General features: G+C 43.4%; 1 long non-coding RNA gene across 1 annotated transcript; it reads left to right on the forward strand.

The window, feature by feature from the left end:
* The first annotated feature begins 4,364 nt into the window (after positions 1-4,364).
* LOC143374536 (uncharacterized) lies at positions 4,365-13,475 on the forward strand. Its single transcript, XR_013086684.1, has 3 exons — positions 4,365-4,565; positions 11,821-11,949; positions 13,261-13,475. It is a non-coding gene; the product is annotated as an uncharacterized LOC143374536 (long non-coding RNA).
* The last annotated feature ends 4,280 nt before the right edge of the window (positions 13,476-17,755 follow it).

Genomic DNA, 17,755 nt, shown 5'->3' on the forward strand with positions numbered 1-17,755 from the left:
AAAAGCAATTTGCAAATAGGTCCGACAGCGTGGCCGCGCAGGGGTCGAACGGCGTCGTATCGGATTCGCGTTTACCCTGACGCGAGCGCGGCTCCATCGCGCGATACGCGAGATCCCGCGTGTCCACGTCAAAATACTAATTAGTTGTCGGACACTGCTCGTTCCTCCGCTGTCGCCGCGCCGCCCCCGTCGGGCTCTCCTCTCGCGGGGACCGCGTTTAAGTATTCATCCCTCCGCGATGACGCATCGATCATTGATTACGACTGCGGATCTGATTTTCCAGCCGTTTCGTCCAGAAATTGGATTTTCCAGTTTCCAGGGGATCATTGTGTCCCGAGCAGCGAGGGCTGCGCGCTGACGGGGGCTGCAACCGATATTTCGTTAAATATTGAACACCGCGCGGGGTAGCGCTACGAGCGCAGGCCTCGCTAATGAGTCGGGCGTGTAACGCGATGCGTTCCTGCGCGCAATGAAATTTCACGGGTGACTCGTGTTCGATGAAGTTTTTCTTTGGAAGCGGTCTTTGAGGTAAATGAATTGTAAATTTCAGGGTGATAAGGAGAATCGCGAGATAATTTAGTGTTAGGCTCACATTAGATCCAGCTGAACTTCCTGTCTTTCTTTGTGAGGTCATCGTCTATCTTCTCACTCCTGCCCGTAAGTTTTTTCTTCGCCTCCATCACTTTTCTTTTTGCGTCTCTCCCTGCCAATTTCGGCAAGACCATTTCATTCACATCTTTTCCCATTCTAGCTATCTTTGTTACCTACTTTATCCCTCGATCCTGCATTAGTATCCTTTCCCATAACTTCTTCACTTCCTCCTTCACCGCCTTTCCCTTAACCTCCGTATTCCTTACTGCCACCTTATTTCTTCTCCCCTCTCGCTCCTTTCTGTTTTGTTGTAAGGGAGAGTGGTGTAATTTCGAACACCTAAGCAAAAAAGCAAACAAAACGAAAACTATGTGAGACATGAATTTGCTTATTATTTAGAAACACACTTAAACTATTCGTCTATAAAGTACTGGGACGAATTTTTGAAGAATTATAATAAAAATCAACAAATCATATTATAGTAGAAAAGGAAAACCCTTGGTGTTAGTGATTCCTCGAGTGCTAAATATCGCAGAAGTCGCACAGAAAGTGCAACTTCAATGGTCAACCCATATAAAATGTTGCTACAACCTGTACCTAACGTTTTTTTTAAATTCCTCTTCTTGTGCGTTAGAAAAAAATTGCAATTAGTCGGAATATCGAAAAAAAATAGTAAAGATCGTTGTTAAACTTTTTTTCCTGAGCCTGGAATGAAAATTCAAAAATCCCTTTTGTAGATTTAAGTAAGTTTTATACATGCTGAAAATTTCATCAAACTCGGTTAACGTTGCTAATCTCGAAGGTTCGAGATTACCTCATCCGATTTATTCGTCAATACCCCACGACATCAAAAAATAAAAAAGAATTTATTTCAGAAGTTAGAATCATGAGTCACGCAACGCCTTGGTAAGAAAATGTTGTTAGAAAAGTGCTTTATTTCAGTTTAAAAAAAAACAATTGTATCATTAATTCAACAGTAATTACATGCAATTGAAAATGGACAAAATATTACTTGAAACATGATGAAAATTATAAATTGTGTTTATCTTGAATATCATGAGCGTTCTGTATTTATTAATAAACTATTAGCTAGTGGAGAGGGAACATCGTTTTTATTTATTAAAACGCCGTAACCATCGCATTCGTGATTACCCTGCGTTCGTGTTTACCCCGCTCTCCCTTACCTCTATTTTTCTTATTCTTGTCCAACGTTCCTCTACTTCTCCTTCTTACTACCCCTTCCTTCTTTTACCTTTTCCTTTTCCTTTAGCTTCTCCATCATCTCATCAACTTTTTCTCAATACTTTCTCTCCTCGCCTTCTCCTCCCCATCTCCTCCTTTCTCCTCCAATCCCCCGTCACCCCTCTTCTCTCCTACCTCTCCTTTCACCTCCCTCACATTAGACTATTATAATCGGAATTAATTTTCAGAGCTATAGAAGAAGCTGCACTAGCAGAATCAAGGAACCATTCATGGGTGCGCGCGTAATGGTGGTTCTAATGTGAATCATTGCGCCGATTTTGCGCAACGTCCATTTATCTCCGCCGCGGAATCGCCGCATTGTGAATCGATGTTTTCGTAACGACGATCGAAATATCCGGTAGCCGCGGATTGCGTAATCGCCGAACGCAAGGTGCAACAAAGAATCGTTACCCGAATAAGTGCATGTGTCGGCGCACTTAAGGTAATCCAATAAGGTCGGTAGCGAATCGGTAGCCCGCGCCCTTTGCACGGATTTCCAGTAATAATACTGGAAGGTCTGTTAAGCGATCGCCTGGGAGATTATCCGTAATTGCTAATAGCCCGAGCAGTGGCCCGGTGATATTAGGTAAGTACTTACCTACGTTTACATTGCCGCCGACAGTAATACGATGAGAATGGTCATTGTAACGGTCCGCGGGATGCCGCCGTTTCGAATATCATCGATACGTTTCATGGAAATTGATAAATTTCAAACGAGCCCGACCCCGTCGTCCCTTTACGCCGCTCTCCATTTGCCCACGAATTTTCAATCGAGCCGGGTCGAAATTATTGCAAAAATTTCATGCCACGGCTCGCCGAATGCCGATGCGATAATCTTCTACGCGATACGGCTGCCCCGTAATTAAAAACCACCCAGTTTTTTTTTTTTTTGCTTCGCTGAAACCGATGCCGATACAGATTCGCCGTTTTATAGGAGTTCGTTATTTTGTAACTAATGAAATCGGAAGGATTTCGCGAATTTCTGTTACGGTGGTTCGTTTAAAATACTGTTTGGAAATTGAAAGTTGAAGCGTGATGCGATAGCGAGCTGGAGAGGATTTCAATGAAGACTTTCGGCTTGCCAGCGGTAAGATATTGCTGGAGGCTGAGGCAACGTCGATTCTAGAGATTCGAGGACCTGGAATCTAGGAAGCCGAGGCGTCTGCTAGACGACTGGAGCATTCTACTGACGAATTGGGACACGGAGTTCCCGGCGGCGCGTAATCCACGAGAGTTACGCTTGCGGTATCCTCGCGAACGATAATCGTCTGGGAAAATGCTCCGACGCGATTACGCAAGCATGGCTCGTGTTATTCTCTACGATCGGGATCGAAGAGTCTGGTCTCGACTTTTCGTCATGTCGGCAGGAAGAACAGGAGACAGAGGAGCTGAGGTTGAATTGGAATACCTACTTGATTCTGGGAAATTGTCTTTTCCACGGACGAAAATCATTTCCCATCGTCCTGTTTATACTTGACGCTTCAGTGGAAAATGAAGGGATCGATATCGCTTTCGCGACGAGGCTGTTACTCTGAAATAGTGTTATATATCTCTACGATATACTTGAACTGTGACCACACACGAGTCTAAATATCGCTCGTTCTGATTAAGACGCGAGACTACTCGGACTATTTCCAACGAACTAAATTCATCTACTCGCTGGCGCGAATGACAGGTACCTGATATACTTGCAATTAGACTAAAGCAGAACGGCAGGGTACTGAAGAAACCATTGCTACGCTATTTCGACGACACCGAAGTCTGTCCATCGATAACAGTTAAGCACACGCGTATAACTATTCACATATACAGGGTGTCTCAGAATTGAGGGACATCGCGGAGCATGCAATATCTTGATGCAAAGTGACATCGAAAAGTCCTTAACCCTTAACTGGTATCCTGGCGTCGCTCGTGACCCCAAGCACCCAAAGTTCGATGTACAATTTTCGGTTGCCTAAGTTGGTAAACTGAATTTCTAATTAATTTTATAATAATAGTTTAACTTTCTACGCTTCTATTATTTTCTACATTACCTAAGATGAAAATATTCATAGTGGTTGCTCTAGTGTCGACTTTACAAATTTCTGTGTCCATTTTTATTTGGGGTCTGCCACGACCCCAGTATACCAGTCACGTTTGCCAAAAACAGTATACCAGTTAAGGGTTAACCGTTTTGGGATCCGGGATTTCGTTTCTTTTTCGTGTACTTCTAGGCACGCTGTCTAGATCGATAGCGCAGTTAGAGAGGAAATGAAATACAGCGAGCACGCGCAGAGCTCGCTGGTGTCTGGCAGAAATCGGATTTTTATTCTCCTTTATCGCGGTTCTCATGACCTCGCGCGGCCTTATCCGCCGCTTTCAGCCAGGAGATGATTTCTTTTAAAGTCAACCGGCGAGCGAGCCCTCGTCGCTAACTAGCGCGGCGCCCCTTAATTGCATGGCTCGACACACTTCTTACGAGTTAATTGCGCAACGTGCTACGCCATGGCCGCGCGGCCCGCATTTACGTAACTGCAGTTTCATTCATGCTTCTCGAGCGGCGCGTGAGCGCAAGGAGACCGGCGTCACGCGCCCAACGAACACGGCCAGCAGGTTGCAACCCCGAGACAACGTGTTATGTATTTTTATTTCGTGTTTCTTCGCGGTAGTCATCGATGAGCCGCCTTGGAGTCGCGTTGCCGTTGTTCCCGTAACAACCAGGAAGTGCGGTTTCCTTTCATGACGAAGATGAGGTCAGTTCTCCAATTAATCTCTCTAGCCTCGGTTTAAAAATAATCGCGCGGTGTATGTGGGTTTTCTACGGCGAGGGTGTTACTCCTGTACACCCTATTCCCATATTACCTCAATTCCAAATTCCTCTATTCCCTTATTTCTCTATTTCTTTATGTCCCTGTTTCCCTGTTTCTTCAACCCTTTATGCCCGCACTTCTCTACTCCTTTATTTCTCTATTCCCCCATGCCACTACACCCCTATTTCTCTAGTCCTATATCACCCTATTTCTCTAGTGATATACTCCCTATTTCACTAGAGTTCTCTATACCCATATTCCGCCATGTCCCTATGTGCCTCTGTGTCTATACCTTTATTCCCCTACAACCCCCCGCCTTTATTCCCCTATTCCACTCTTCATTATCCCTAAACATACCGACACCCTTTCCAAAAGACAATAAACATCAAATCACGAATCAAAGTCTATAAAGTTTCCAAGCAACCTCAAACCCATGTGTTCGATAAGAATGAATACCAGAGCGGTACCAGAACACCCAGCTGCAGTCCCGCGTCCGACACGAAATCGCATGACCGATTGCATAACGCAATCGGGACATTCCATGCGAACTCGGACAGATTTCGGAGTAAGTTTTCGTAGATTGCTGAAATTGGAATGCGTTGTAGTCTTTAGTGATATTTAGACGTACCTCAAAGGATTTTTCAAAATTTTTAAAAATGTCGAGTTTACAGCTGTTTGAACTTACGTGCTACCTTTTTTCAATACATTATAGCTATGGAAGTAGTAAACGGATGGAGATGAGCTTTACAGTGGTTATAGAGAAGACATTGAAGTTTTATGAAAAAATTATTTCAGCTTAAAGAAAAAAAGATTGAACCAGTTTTGTGCAATTATTTTAAACAAATGCAGGTTTTTAACATCGGGCGCGATTTTAAAAATCTGAAAAAGGAGAATATATTTTTTTTTTAAACTAAAATAATTTTTTCTTAAAACGTCAATGTCTTCTCTATAAGCACCGTAAAGCTCATCTCCATCCGTTTACTACTTCCATAGCAATAATGTATTGAAAAAAAAGGTAGCACTTACCTTCAAACAGCTGTAAAATCGACATTTTTCAAAATTTCGAAAAATCCTTTGAAGTACGTTTAAATATCACTAAAGACCACAACATATCCAATTTTCAAGAATCTACGAAAAGTTACTCCGAAATCTGTCCGAGTTCGCATGGAATGTCCCAATCATCTTTTGGAAGAGGCGTAGTGGAGCGATCGGGCGACCGGCGGACCGGTTTCCTCGTCGCTGTGACATAACCGTTGCGAATCAATTACGCCGTGGAAGCCCGTCGAAATCGCTTCTGGCGTGTTCCGTTCGAATCAACCAGCGACATCCGCCGTTCTGACGCCGAGTCGTCGAAAGCCGATCGCGCTTCGGCGTACACACTGCGGCCCGCTTGCACACGCGCTCACGTACCAATACGCCAGATTGTCCTCCGGAAATGCGCGCGATATCCTTGAGCGGAACGGGGCACGGCATACTCGCCAAATATTTACCGGCATATTTTGGTGATCGTTAATATTGGCACTCGCCAATGCCCCCCCGTATCGATTTCACGTGAACGAGCCGTCGCGTAATTCCAAAGGCCGTATCACTTTGCGAGATTATCGCCGATTTTCCGCGACCCTCCGCTCCCCGAAATTGCCTGACAACTAACCGCGTCTCACTTCCGTTTGCTGTTTTAATTCACGGTTCATAGAAATGCCGCGAAGTGTAAACACTGATCCACGCAGAAAATGAAAATCCGCGAAGGCCTGAAACGGGGGCCGTTATATTACCTCATTGTTTGCAACAACCTGCGTGTATGCATTTTTAATTCATACCTCGCGTGCGTGTAAATATCGCTGAAAGTCCTTTTCATATTTCAAAAAAGTGTGATTTCAATTTGGGAACGTTTGAAAGGGGGATCGTATCGGTACATCGAGCGCCCCAGAAGACGAGCATCTCAAATGGTATTCGTAGAGCAGGGGAATGCCAGAGATTTTCTCGACATCCACTCTGTCCGTTACGATTAATTAGCCGCCAACCGGATGATCTATTCGTGTTCCACTGCGTCCCGAAGAACCCTGAATGGGAATCCTTGCTTCATTAAGCCAGGCGGTGTGCGATAATAATTCACCTTGAAAACCCACCCCCGTTACCGCCGCCAGGATAATATCCCGGGCACAAGAGAAAAAACAAAGGAGAACTTGTAAATACATAGCCGGGGCTCATTAAACACAGTTTCGTTCCTCTCGTTTAATACGTTTTAATAACCGCCGCCGCTACGCAATATGCTAATCGACGCTAGAAATTTGCAATTACGTCCCCCCTTCCTCCTAATTACCAGCGGCGTTCTGTCTACTCGAAGCCCCCCCGCTCCGAACTTAACGGCATTAAAAGCGGAAGTTTATGCTCGCCTGCAGCGAATCCGCGGATTCTACGCGCCAAACGACAAGCCATTTGTCGGGGGCATGTGAGCGCGCAACGTTGCCGAAGCGGTTCCAGCATTTTTGCATTGTCTAATTAGCCGAAGGACGAGTCCGTGATTCCGTTACCGCCGCGCGATCGGCGCAACGGGAAACACGCCGCGAGCAGCGACAGCAGCTTAGAAAGAATGACCAGGAAATCCTCAAGCTGCCGTGCCACTAGTTCCCCGATACTTTATCCCGCGGTAAAGCGAACGATCGTCATTACACGTCGCATCCGTTGCCGTGGATATCGAGGGTGCGCGTGCAAATAAGCTGGCGGAGGACGCGACCTGCACCCCTGACTTCCGCAGGCAGTCACGCGCTAAGGAATTCCGTCCACCAGCGTATCGCGGCCACGTAACCCGTCATTACGAGCTATTGTCCATGTCAAAGAATCACCTCGAACTTCCAGTTATGCGCGCCGGCTATGAGACTCGCTTTTCAATTTGAAACTTTCCATTCTCCGAGTAAACACTGCCCTTGGTATTTGATTACACGATCGAAGGTAAGACGAGGGTGGGAAAAGAAGCAACGAGTAACGAATGGCGGAACTTGTGTTACGCTGGTATTTTTTAGCCAACTGGAATGTTACAAAATTCAAAATCTATTTCATCTCTTAAGGGGTTAAGTCAGAAGTGCAGAAGACAATATTTCTCAGAGAAATTTCATCAGTTTTTGAATGATTGAAAACAAACTGTGGCTTTTAAAAATAAATCTGGATGATAAAGATTAAGTAGATATTAATGTGAAGAATAATCGTGACAAGTTTCATTCAAATTAGTTCAGTCGTTTTTGAAATATTGTCACCGATGCATAGTGTTACGTGTGGATGGAGAAAAGTCAAGAATCCGAAGTGTTTGATCCATAAATGTTAATAAAGGAACGTAGGTTTCAGTGTTACCCTTAACTTCTGCTGAGTTTACTAATTTGTTGTCAAAAGTGATACTAGAAATTCATTACAAATTTCGGTGCATTTTTTCAAACACGTGCCATTGGCAGAATGTTTATGCTTTTCATTTGGTCTTTATAAGTTGTGTTTAATATTGTCATACCTTCAAAACTGCCGCGTTAGTTTTTTATAATACTAACAATTTGTACTAATTCTTTATGCTAAATGTTTATCAACTTCGATGGGACTTTTAAAAAAAATACCAAAAAATACCTGCGTGATTTTTTGTATATTAATTTAGGGATCATTAAACTTTATATTAACGTCAATTTCAACTGCTCGAATTTGCACGAAATAGGAAAAATACCCAAAATCATTATTAAGACTTCACCGCTCTGGCCCTTAACGCAGTCGCTGGGGCTCCTCTCGTACGCCCCGCGAAGGCGTAAGACACTTATGTTAGTCTAAACATTCGCCTTTTCTCATTGTGCATATAATTTAAGTGTCTTTTAGTGTTAATTTTGTAACCTTTGCCCGAAAATCCATACGCTCTAAAGTCTAAACAACCGATTCAATTTTTCACGCGTTCCCGATAAACTGACAAAAATGTTTTTCAAACAAAAGTTAGTCAGTAATCATGTGACAACAAACTGTAACCGAAGAAATTGGCAAAAACCTTTTTATTTAATAAAAAATTAAGATCGCTTTAATTTTTTAAATGTAATTTTATTTTTTTCATCAATCCATGCATCTTTGTATCCTCTTTAAAAAAACCTATTACAGTACCTAGGTCGAAAACTGATTAATTCAGAAGTTATGAGTTTTGTCCCGGCCGCCCATATACTGCGACACACTGTGCGACGTGGAAAACATAGTTCCGAGAAAACAGCTCTTAAAGTTTATGGTATAGGTTAAAGTGAGATAATTCTTTTGGTTGAACTTACAGAAAATCGTCGATTCCGGGGCTACAGAATCGACCTTTCTTTGATGTTACAGCGTCTGCGAATTCTTTATTGGAGAGATCGGGCTTAAAGTTTGCGGGATATTTGCAGTCGTAAACGAGAGGCGCGTTCACACGCCGCAGCGCTGGAATGAAATTACAGTTCCGCGTAACCCACGATAGAAGAATAAAAGTAATCGCTACGGAGGGTCCAGTGATTTCTAATTGCCGAGCGGAGACGATGTTCCATCGCGATGCACGCCGCGGCGGTTAAGATAAAACGGCCCCGCTCCCGCCGCCGGAAACGGCGGCAGCTCCATTTAAATTCAATTATACAGGTGTTGCCGGGCGGGCGCGTAAAAATCCACGTTTAAACGCGGCATAAATTACGAAATGAAAGCGCGCCCGCGGATAGTGGGAGGGAGGAAGATGAGTAACGAGGAACGCTAAGTTCGCGGCACGCTGAACAACGAGTGCGGTGCACTTTACGGGCAGTAACTAACTCGTGACATTTATTTCGACGAGGTGTATGACGGTTTTATCCGTCTTTTACGGGCGTGCTCGTTCACCGTTGCTCTTTTTCCTATTTTCCACCCGCCGAGGGCGAGAGGGTCCGCGCTCGTTTTTCGTCGCACGCGCCACCGCATAAATATCGACACAGATATATTTATTTCCCACCCCCGTGCGGCCAGCTATGGAATATTTACTTAGGATTAGTCGACCAAGGACTCCTGGTCACTAGTTTCGTCGGCTGGATTCGCGCCCGTTAATGAGTCCGGCATTCCACGCGTGCCCGCGCGGCGAATAAGCGGTTTTAAACGAGATACTTGGCGAACGAATTCGCCAATTAGACCGCTCTATCGCTTAATCGTTCGGCGGCCTTTACGGGCCAACTGTGAGCTTGACATTTTACTGTATTAGGTATAGGTACGAAGAGGTAACTGAAGTTTAGAGTAGTGGCGATTTCAGACGGTCACTATTAAGCTATGTGGTATGGTAAGAGAAGAAGAAAGAAACGATTCAATCTTTCCGAAATCCACTGTAGGGTGGACCACTTTCCAGTACATTTACTATGTTACGACTTTCCTCACTTATAATGAGAATGACGGGCAATTTGTACACTAAATAAAATTATCTTCAATAAAATTAATTTAATAAATTTACTTTTAAATCCAATTTCAAAACTATATTAAAATAATTTATCCAAAATTTTAATTCAGTGTAATTCATGAAACCTATAATAATCTACATTTTGACTTGAATTATTATTTCTATAAAATATTACAAAAATAATACATCAATAAATTCTTCAAACAGCAATACATAAAATTTATAATAGTTACTCCTATCGTGGATTATCAATTAATTCACAAATTCCTCTAAATAAATTATAAAGCCGCCACATTTGTTAATTTTAAGGACCAACATTTATTAGTCAATTCAATTTAAATCACTTCTATAATAGGGTAGGTATCTAATCCTAGTTTCTAATAAAATTTAATAAACATTAGTTAAATAAAATTTAATATAATAATTAAAAATATTTCACCATACTTTAATCAACTTAATTAAATATATTTATTATAAATTCACCAATTCAAAAATTATATAGATTAATTTTCAAATTTAGTTTAACCGCTGTTGCTGGCACTAAAATTACCATTATTAAAATTAATAACTAATTCAAACTTTCATTCATTATAAATTAAATCTCTATACATTATATTTAAATTACTATATAAGCAATTTCAATTTAAAATCTACATTTATAGATCAATTAATTCAACTAATCAATTAACTGAAATTAAATTACTAAATTTGACCACCCCCACTTTAGGGAATAAACTAAATTTTAGAAAGTCTAGGAATCAGCTACCCTCCAGAAATCGGATTCCAGATTTTCAAATTTTCAGTTCTAGCCAAAGCTTCAGATCAAAGAAATTAAACTATATCAATTAAATTACTGAATTTGACCACCCCCACGTTAGTGAATAAACTAAATTTTAGAAAGTCTAGGAATCGGCTACCCTCCAGAAATCGGATTCCAGATCTCGCGATGTCGACATCAACAGAATAATTTAAGTATCGACTTCGCGTATCGAGTAAATCGACCACCTTCGTCGAGCATTGCGTGCCATAAAAAGCAGCGGAAACGGTGATTGTCACTTATTAGCCGTGCGTCCGACTAAGCGGATACCGAAGCACGCATCGTCCGTTAATGACACAGGATCAGAGCACGTCGAGCAGGAATTTTCGATTGTTCGCCGCAAATTCATACTTATCCGCGCCTCGCCATTTATACGTGCTCGCACGAAACCATGTGCGCGTAATTAATTACGAAACCGACGTGTGTGCGTGCGTGCAAGCGAACGTTTTGTAACTTGTCCCGCGCAGAAATGTATCTGCCTCGCTTCCCTCGGCGATGAGATGAATCCCGGAAACTTCACGCTCGTGGGCGATGCTGTATTTCGGGGGGCTGGGGGTGCTGGACGATTTCGTTGGATAGTTAACAGCGTTACAGGATCCCGAATTGTTCCCAGCGATACGTATCCTGCGTTGCAACTCCAGCCGCGGTCTGTCTGGTTTCTCCACATTGGCTAACGTAATCTGCGTTGTCGAACATGTGCTTTATAAATAGAAAATGATTGTAAACGGGAGCGGACTATCGATTAAGCAGCTGGATGGTTTGAGAATTTTATTGTAAATCGATGTCGCTGTGCATTGATTCCGAGTAATTTCATTGACGCAAGTTCTGCTGTTCTAATATCAAAGGTTAGCCGTAAGCTATATTCAGAGCTCTCTATTCGATTCAGCATTTAAGCTTTCCGTTTCGGAGCACGCTGCGAACGTCGATTAAGGCAGTCGACGGTTTCCACGAGGCTACTTTTCACCGTGTACGGTATTACACGCGTGTTCTCATTACAGCTGTCTTCTTAATTGTTCGGGCTCCTTGGAAGGCAGCGTTGGCGAAATAGAAGAATCTTTCGAGTTAATTGGGATACGTGGTCGATAATTGCGAATGCTAAAACGATCTTCGGAACAAAGTGTAGGTAGGTTAAGCAGGCCTATTACAGAGCTCTAACTCTTGCGTGTCTGAATAAGAAAAAGAACGTAGGCAGAATCCGTGGAAACTTCGTCTTTTGGCCTGAAAAGGATCCTACATCGACGCCTGCAGATGTGATCCTTTTAATGACCTAAGTACGATGACTGTCCATCACCTCCCAACATTAAAAAAAAAAAAAATACCTAGTAGTGAAATGCATACCTACGCGTAGAATAATAATTAAAATCTACTTATGTTAGTGTTGCCAAAGAGGAGACGATGTTGCACCATCGGTAATGCATCACGGTGAAATGTCAATTGCATTTTAATAGCAACGCAATATCATCGCGTCGGCTATCGCGACTACTTACTCCCAATTAAGTGGCTGAACCTTGCTGCCAATGATAAATATTCCCAAAGAAGAGAAAGCCGCGTGGAAGGAACGGAGTAAGGGTAGTTACAAGTAAGCAGTGCTCTTGGCGAGTGACTAAGCTTTCATCACTAGCATGCTACTTCGACCAGCGAGATTTATAAATCTCTATTACCGCGGCTAGGAGCGCGGGTTAACCAGCGTCGGGGCTAATGCTACTCTATTGCCGGCATTAGAGTTATAAATCCGTTGTCCCCTACAAAAGGAAGCGGAGTCCACCCCGGATAATCCCGTAATCACGCGATACGAATGAATTTAAGGGCGAAATCTGAATAAGCCCTCATTATGATACCGTCTTTTTACGACTCGCCGCGGATGGACGCCGGCAGGCGGAAGTAACCACTGTTGCGCCTGCACCGAACTTCCCTCGCCGCTCTTTTTCTAGATGCAAATCAGATTTATCAGCGCTGAATGCCACTGGAATGTTTGAAAAATGCGGATCTCCATTCACTGAACTCTGTTTAATTCTACCATCAAAGTAGACATAAATACGGACAATTATTATTCGCACGCAAGGGGTTAAATCTGTGTAATACTGAACGGAGTATATGTGAAAAACAGCGCTGCACCGTTTCCTTTTTCTCACGTACAATTGAAACCTACTGTTATCGCGTGCAATAAGCTTTGCTTTACCTCAAGACCTCAACGCCTCGGCGCCGGAGATGGGCATTTTTCGAATAAACTTTTATTCGTACAATCTTCGAATTAATAAATTTTTAATCGAATAAATTTCATTATTTTTATTCCGAATAATGCCAAACGCTGCTCAGCGCAGCGCAACCTAAATCCCCGAAATTCAGCAGAGCTTCCGAGTCCCCTGATCCAAAAGTTTCGGACCAAAAGACTCTCAGCAGGGCTTATCGTGTACATTTTTGTGTGCTCGGGTCGGAAGAGAGGCGACAGTAGAGGAAGACGGAGGCTCGAGAGGGCTAGGCGATCCTTTCCAGGCAGGGTTAACGGACGTTAATTAAGGGAGAGGTAAGGCAGTAAGGCGAGAGTCCCCTCTTCGCATCCGTCGTCCGCGAGCAGCTGGGAGCAGCGAACGCACCCCTGGCCACGTCTTTTTCTTCGTGGTTCCACGGCGGCGTTGCCTGGTTACTTTCTTTATCGCGGCGGTGCCTTTGCGACCCGCGATTCGTTATACCGGCGTGGAACGAGCTGGAATAATAATATAAAAGTACGGAGCACAGATTCCTGGGGCGGCCGTGCTCGCGCACCAGCCCGGGGAAACGAGCGACGACGATAATTGCTTTGATTCATGCAACTATGCGGCCGTTTCCGATGCGCTCGCGTATCGGGTCGCGGCGAATACACCGCTGCGCAAAAGTCTTTCAGGCCATCTGCCATGGAATCGCCTGGTATCACTTTACAGGCGTGTCCACTAACACGAGATTTCGTACTAGCTTCGGCGTAAGAGGTTTGCCGTGTTTGTCACGTTATGTTAAATGAATAGTAATATCGACTTCGGTGGAAGCGTACCATCTGAGAGTGAGCTTCTCGGTGTCGTTTTCTGACATTGTAAATTGTTATGGACAGTTAAAGTGTTATTGTAAAGATTTATGGAATGTAGGAAACGACGCTCCCACGTCCCGTCCTGCTGGAAAGTGATCTAAAGGGTGTGGATGGCAAAATGTCTTCAGTCTGAGGGCATGAAGTTTGCAGTAGTTCTTTCGTGTGGTCGAGCATTGTCATGCAGAGGAACGATTCCCTCGCAGCGGAGACACTTTTCTACCTCTTTCTTTTAAACCCTCGCTAGACAATTGAGTCGTCAGCCACTGAGGATACCTGTCTCGCCTGAAATAGGCTTAAGATACTTTTACAGTAACGCAACTGCAACAGCTTTGCCGCAGAACAGACGGCGCACAGCTAGACCAGCTATTAACTGCATTCTCTTCCATGTTCCGATTTCGCGGCTAATTGAACCGCTGATTGATGTATTATCTTCCGGGCGAATCGTTTGCGCAGGCAGCTCGATGATCATTTCATCGGTTTCAGTGGCGTGTCGAGATGCTGTTTGCGGTGATCTTTTTTACGATTCTAGAGGCTGGCGAAGGCCCCGCGTGGTGATTACTACGAGATTCTTCGTCGATAGTAGTTTATTCGATGTAGAAATGATAGGTATACCTCATTTTCTTTAATAGCACCAGGAAAAATAACTCGAGAAAAAGCTATTAACCAAAATGCAAATCATCATTCACCATTAAGTACCTACACTTCTCGTGTCAAGTAAAAGCCATTTGCACCATTAGACTCAACTTAAAGTACTTTGACGTCACAGGTAACTCAATGCTCATCTTTACCTCTGTTTTGTTGATCCATCAACCAATCCGTCCTTTCCCCATTGGTTGCGAGAGGAATTACCCAAGTAGTTGTAACCTTCAAATTTGTTAATTTAAATAAATAAACAATTTGTGTCGATTTAAATGAATTTTATTATCCATAAAAAATTAATTAAACAAAGTATAAAAAATATTGCCTGACAGTCCATCATGGCATCATTATTTTACAAGAATATCATTTTATTTTTCAGATCCATTAAAGGAGACATCATGTTGATCATTTTTTCTGCAATGGTCTAAAGAATCTCAAAAATCATAAATAAGTTAATACAAAAATTATTGTAAATCAATTTGTCGTGTACTTTATGGACTAATAAATCATGTGTAATAAGCATTTTGTTTTATTTTCTTTACTAAAACCCCTAAAAAAAATCCTAAAATCCTTCATTTTCGGCGCGGCTAAATGTATGTAACCACTTAAAGGGTTATGCCTAGTCAGGCGGTCGAAAAGAGGCGAATATTTGTGAATTTTTTTTGAAGAAGCGGAAGCGTATATTTTTACAGAACTTTTTGCGCTTAAAAGAGCAACATTTAAAGAACATTTGGTAATTTTTTCGTAGAAAAATATTTAAGTTTATAATAAAGTAACAATAAATAACAAAAATTCACAAATATTCGCCTCTTTTCGACCGCCTGACTAGGCATAACCCCTTAATGGGCTTGTCCCGTAAATGAATAAATAAATAAAAAAAAACCCAAACTTCACTTTCCCTTGCGTCACCATTCGTCCCAAACGAAGTCCACAAAATTTTCCACCCCTCTCCCCCAAGGTGCCCGACCAAGGGAAAGAGCTGCGAGCCGCATTGTCGCACCACTCGTGATGCTTATTTCGCAGCCACTCCCGCGAAGCGTCCCTCGAGCACCTCGCCGGGCGAGTGGAGCGGCGCGTATTCAATCTGAACGTGCCACGATCCCATCGTTCCCGAGGAGGGCACGTCTGCGTGGTCGCCACGAGTGTCTTCCCAGCAGCCGAAAGGAGGATCCGTAGTTTGCATTTTTATTGGCACATTACCGTTAACGCTCTGTCCGGCGGCGCGGCGTCAAAACGATCTTCGAGTTCCGCGCGTGCACGCGACCTCCCCCGGGGATTCTCGAGTCTTATTGGAAATTTCACCGATAACCGGCGCTCCATTAAGGGCGGGCCGCTCGGCAGGGAGTCGCGCGGGCTCCTGCATTCGATGCACGAATTAATGGATCGACATGCTTCCTCACGTCTGATGGATTCGGTTATCTGCAGATTGCCGGCAGAGCGGAGCGCCACGCTGTAAGATAGGGAAAATTGGATTGATTACCGCCGCCCGACCATACCCTCCTTGTCGTCCCTCTGCCGCGCGCCCGCCAGAATCGGGGCGAGAAACTTGCAGATTGTATCTAACAGTGTAATATACCCCGGCGACAGTTTCTTGGTGCGGCACGATACGGGCGCGATTACGTATAGAGTTATCGGGCTAACAAGCAACATCGCGCAACTGTTACACGCCGATTTTCATGAAACTCGGCATACAGGTGGAGCACCTAAGAACATTAGATACAGGTACTTACCTAAGGTTTCTTTTTACCGGTGGGAATTCATGTTTTGGGGTGAACTTGTCTTTCATTGCTGGGGGTCGGAATTCTATTTAGACCAATGATGAGCAAACCGAGCCTGCAATTGTTTCAATTGTAAATTATTATTCTCATTACTATTATTATTACTAAGCCTACTATTATTACTAAGTCTTTATTGCAGAAACAAAATGAGTAAGAGAAAAGAAAAGAAGAACAAGACTGTCGCCTGGCGAGGTTCAATATAAAAAATATTTTCTAACCTAATTTAATATTCCCAGCTAACCTGATATTCCAGCCTAACCTAATATTCCATCATAATTTAAAATTTCCAATCTAACCTAAAGCTATGTCAGAAATAACAAATTCACCCCATAAATTAAAATTCTTTGATTAGTTTGATTTAAGTACTTAATATTACAGCTCGCGTGGAGTACTACCTATTAGGTTTCCACTTTTGGCCCACTACGAGCCCTGTTGATGACTGAATTAAACGAATACCTCGAAAATAACTAGGTACCAATGCAAAGTGGGGTATAAACACTATAAACAGCTTCAGTTTGAGAAGGTGGTGCGACTTTGCTGACGCTATCGCGGGGGATATTCATTCCCCGAGTATTCCGCTCGTTAAAGACAGACGTATTGTTGGGGGAAATAGAACTTGGGAACGCGCCGATCGTAAGAGGCACGTTGCTTTGTCGTAGCTAGCGTAGTTACTCAAAAATACATCCGTACGTCGTAGCGAAGGTTAACTTTTCTCATTATTGAAATAACGATACGCGTGATGCATGTGCGTCGAGTACGGGCAGGTTTACTGCAGTTCCCGCGATTGAATGTTTCTTGCCACGACGACGCTGTTTCCTCTGTCTCTTATCTGAGGCACGCAAGAATATGCACAGGAATAATGAATCGAGGAGGTGCTACTATTATAATTGTAGTACAATTATGCACATTCTGCTCGCCTGTACGACGGCGAATTAAAAGGACGTGGGAGAGCGCCACATTCTGGGAAAGGGAGCGAGAATTTGAAACTTTAATACTTATCTCAAACTCGCAGGAATGATCTTAAGCGGGAAGAAAAGGAAGGGGATGCGTATAATCTAGCGAAATTTAATTCCATCTTGATATTAAAACTTTTATTTCTCACGATTGACGGTTTACCAGTCGCACGTTTTGGAGGGGGGTAATTCTGCAGGTGGGTTGAAGCAGGACCGATGTTCAAATTGACACTTTTGACTAAGTGGCGTCAGAAATTTTACAGACACTTTATTGTCGGCGCCAGAGCGCCGGGGATTAGTTTATGGTACCTATGTATGTCACATTGGGAACCTTCATGGGATGTCGGCAGTCGGCGATACGGGTCTGTGTTTTCTCAGGGCGCTGAGTGGAACGAGTCGGCCGTGCCTAACTGAGATCACTTGTGTTGATTTTCCGGGGGTGCGTTCTGGTGCGCATTGGGAAAAGAAGGCGGTTCGAAACTGCATTCTGTAAAGGGGCCTCCAG

Source organism: Andrena cerasifolii, chromosome 1 (genome assembly GCF_050908995.1).
Source record: "Andrena cerasifolii isolate SP2316 chromosome 1, iyAndCera1_principal, whole genome shotgun sequence".
Classification (NCBI taxonomy): Eukaryota; Metazoa; Arthropoda; class Insecta; order Hymenoptera; family Andrenidae; genus Andrena; species Andrena cerasifolii.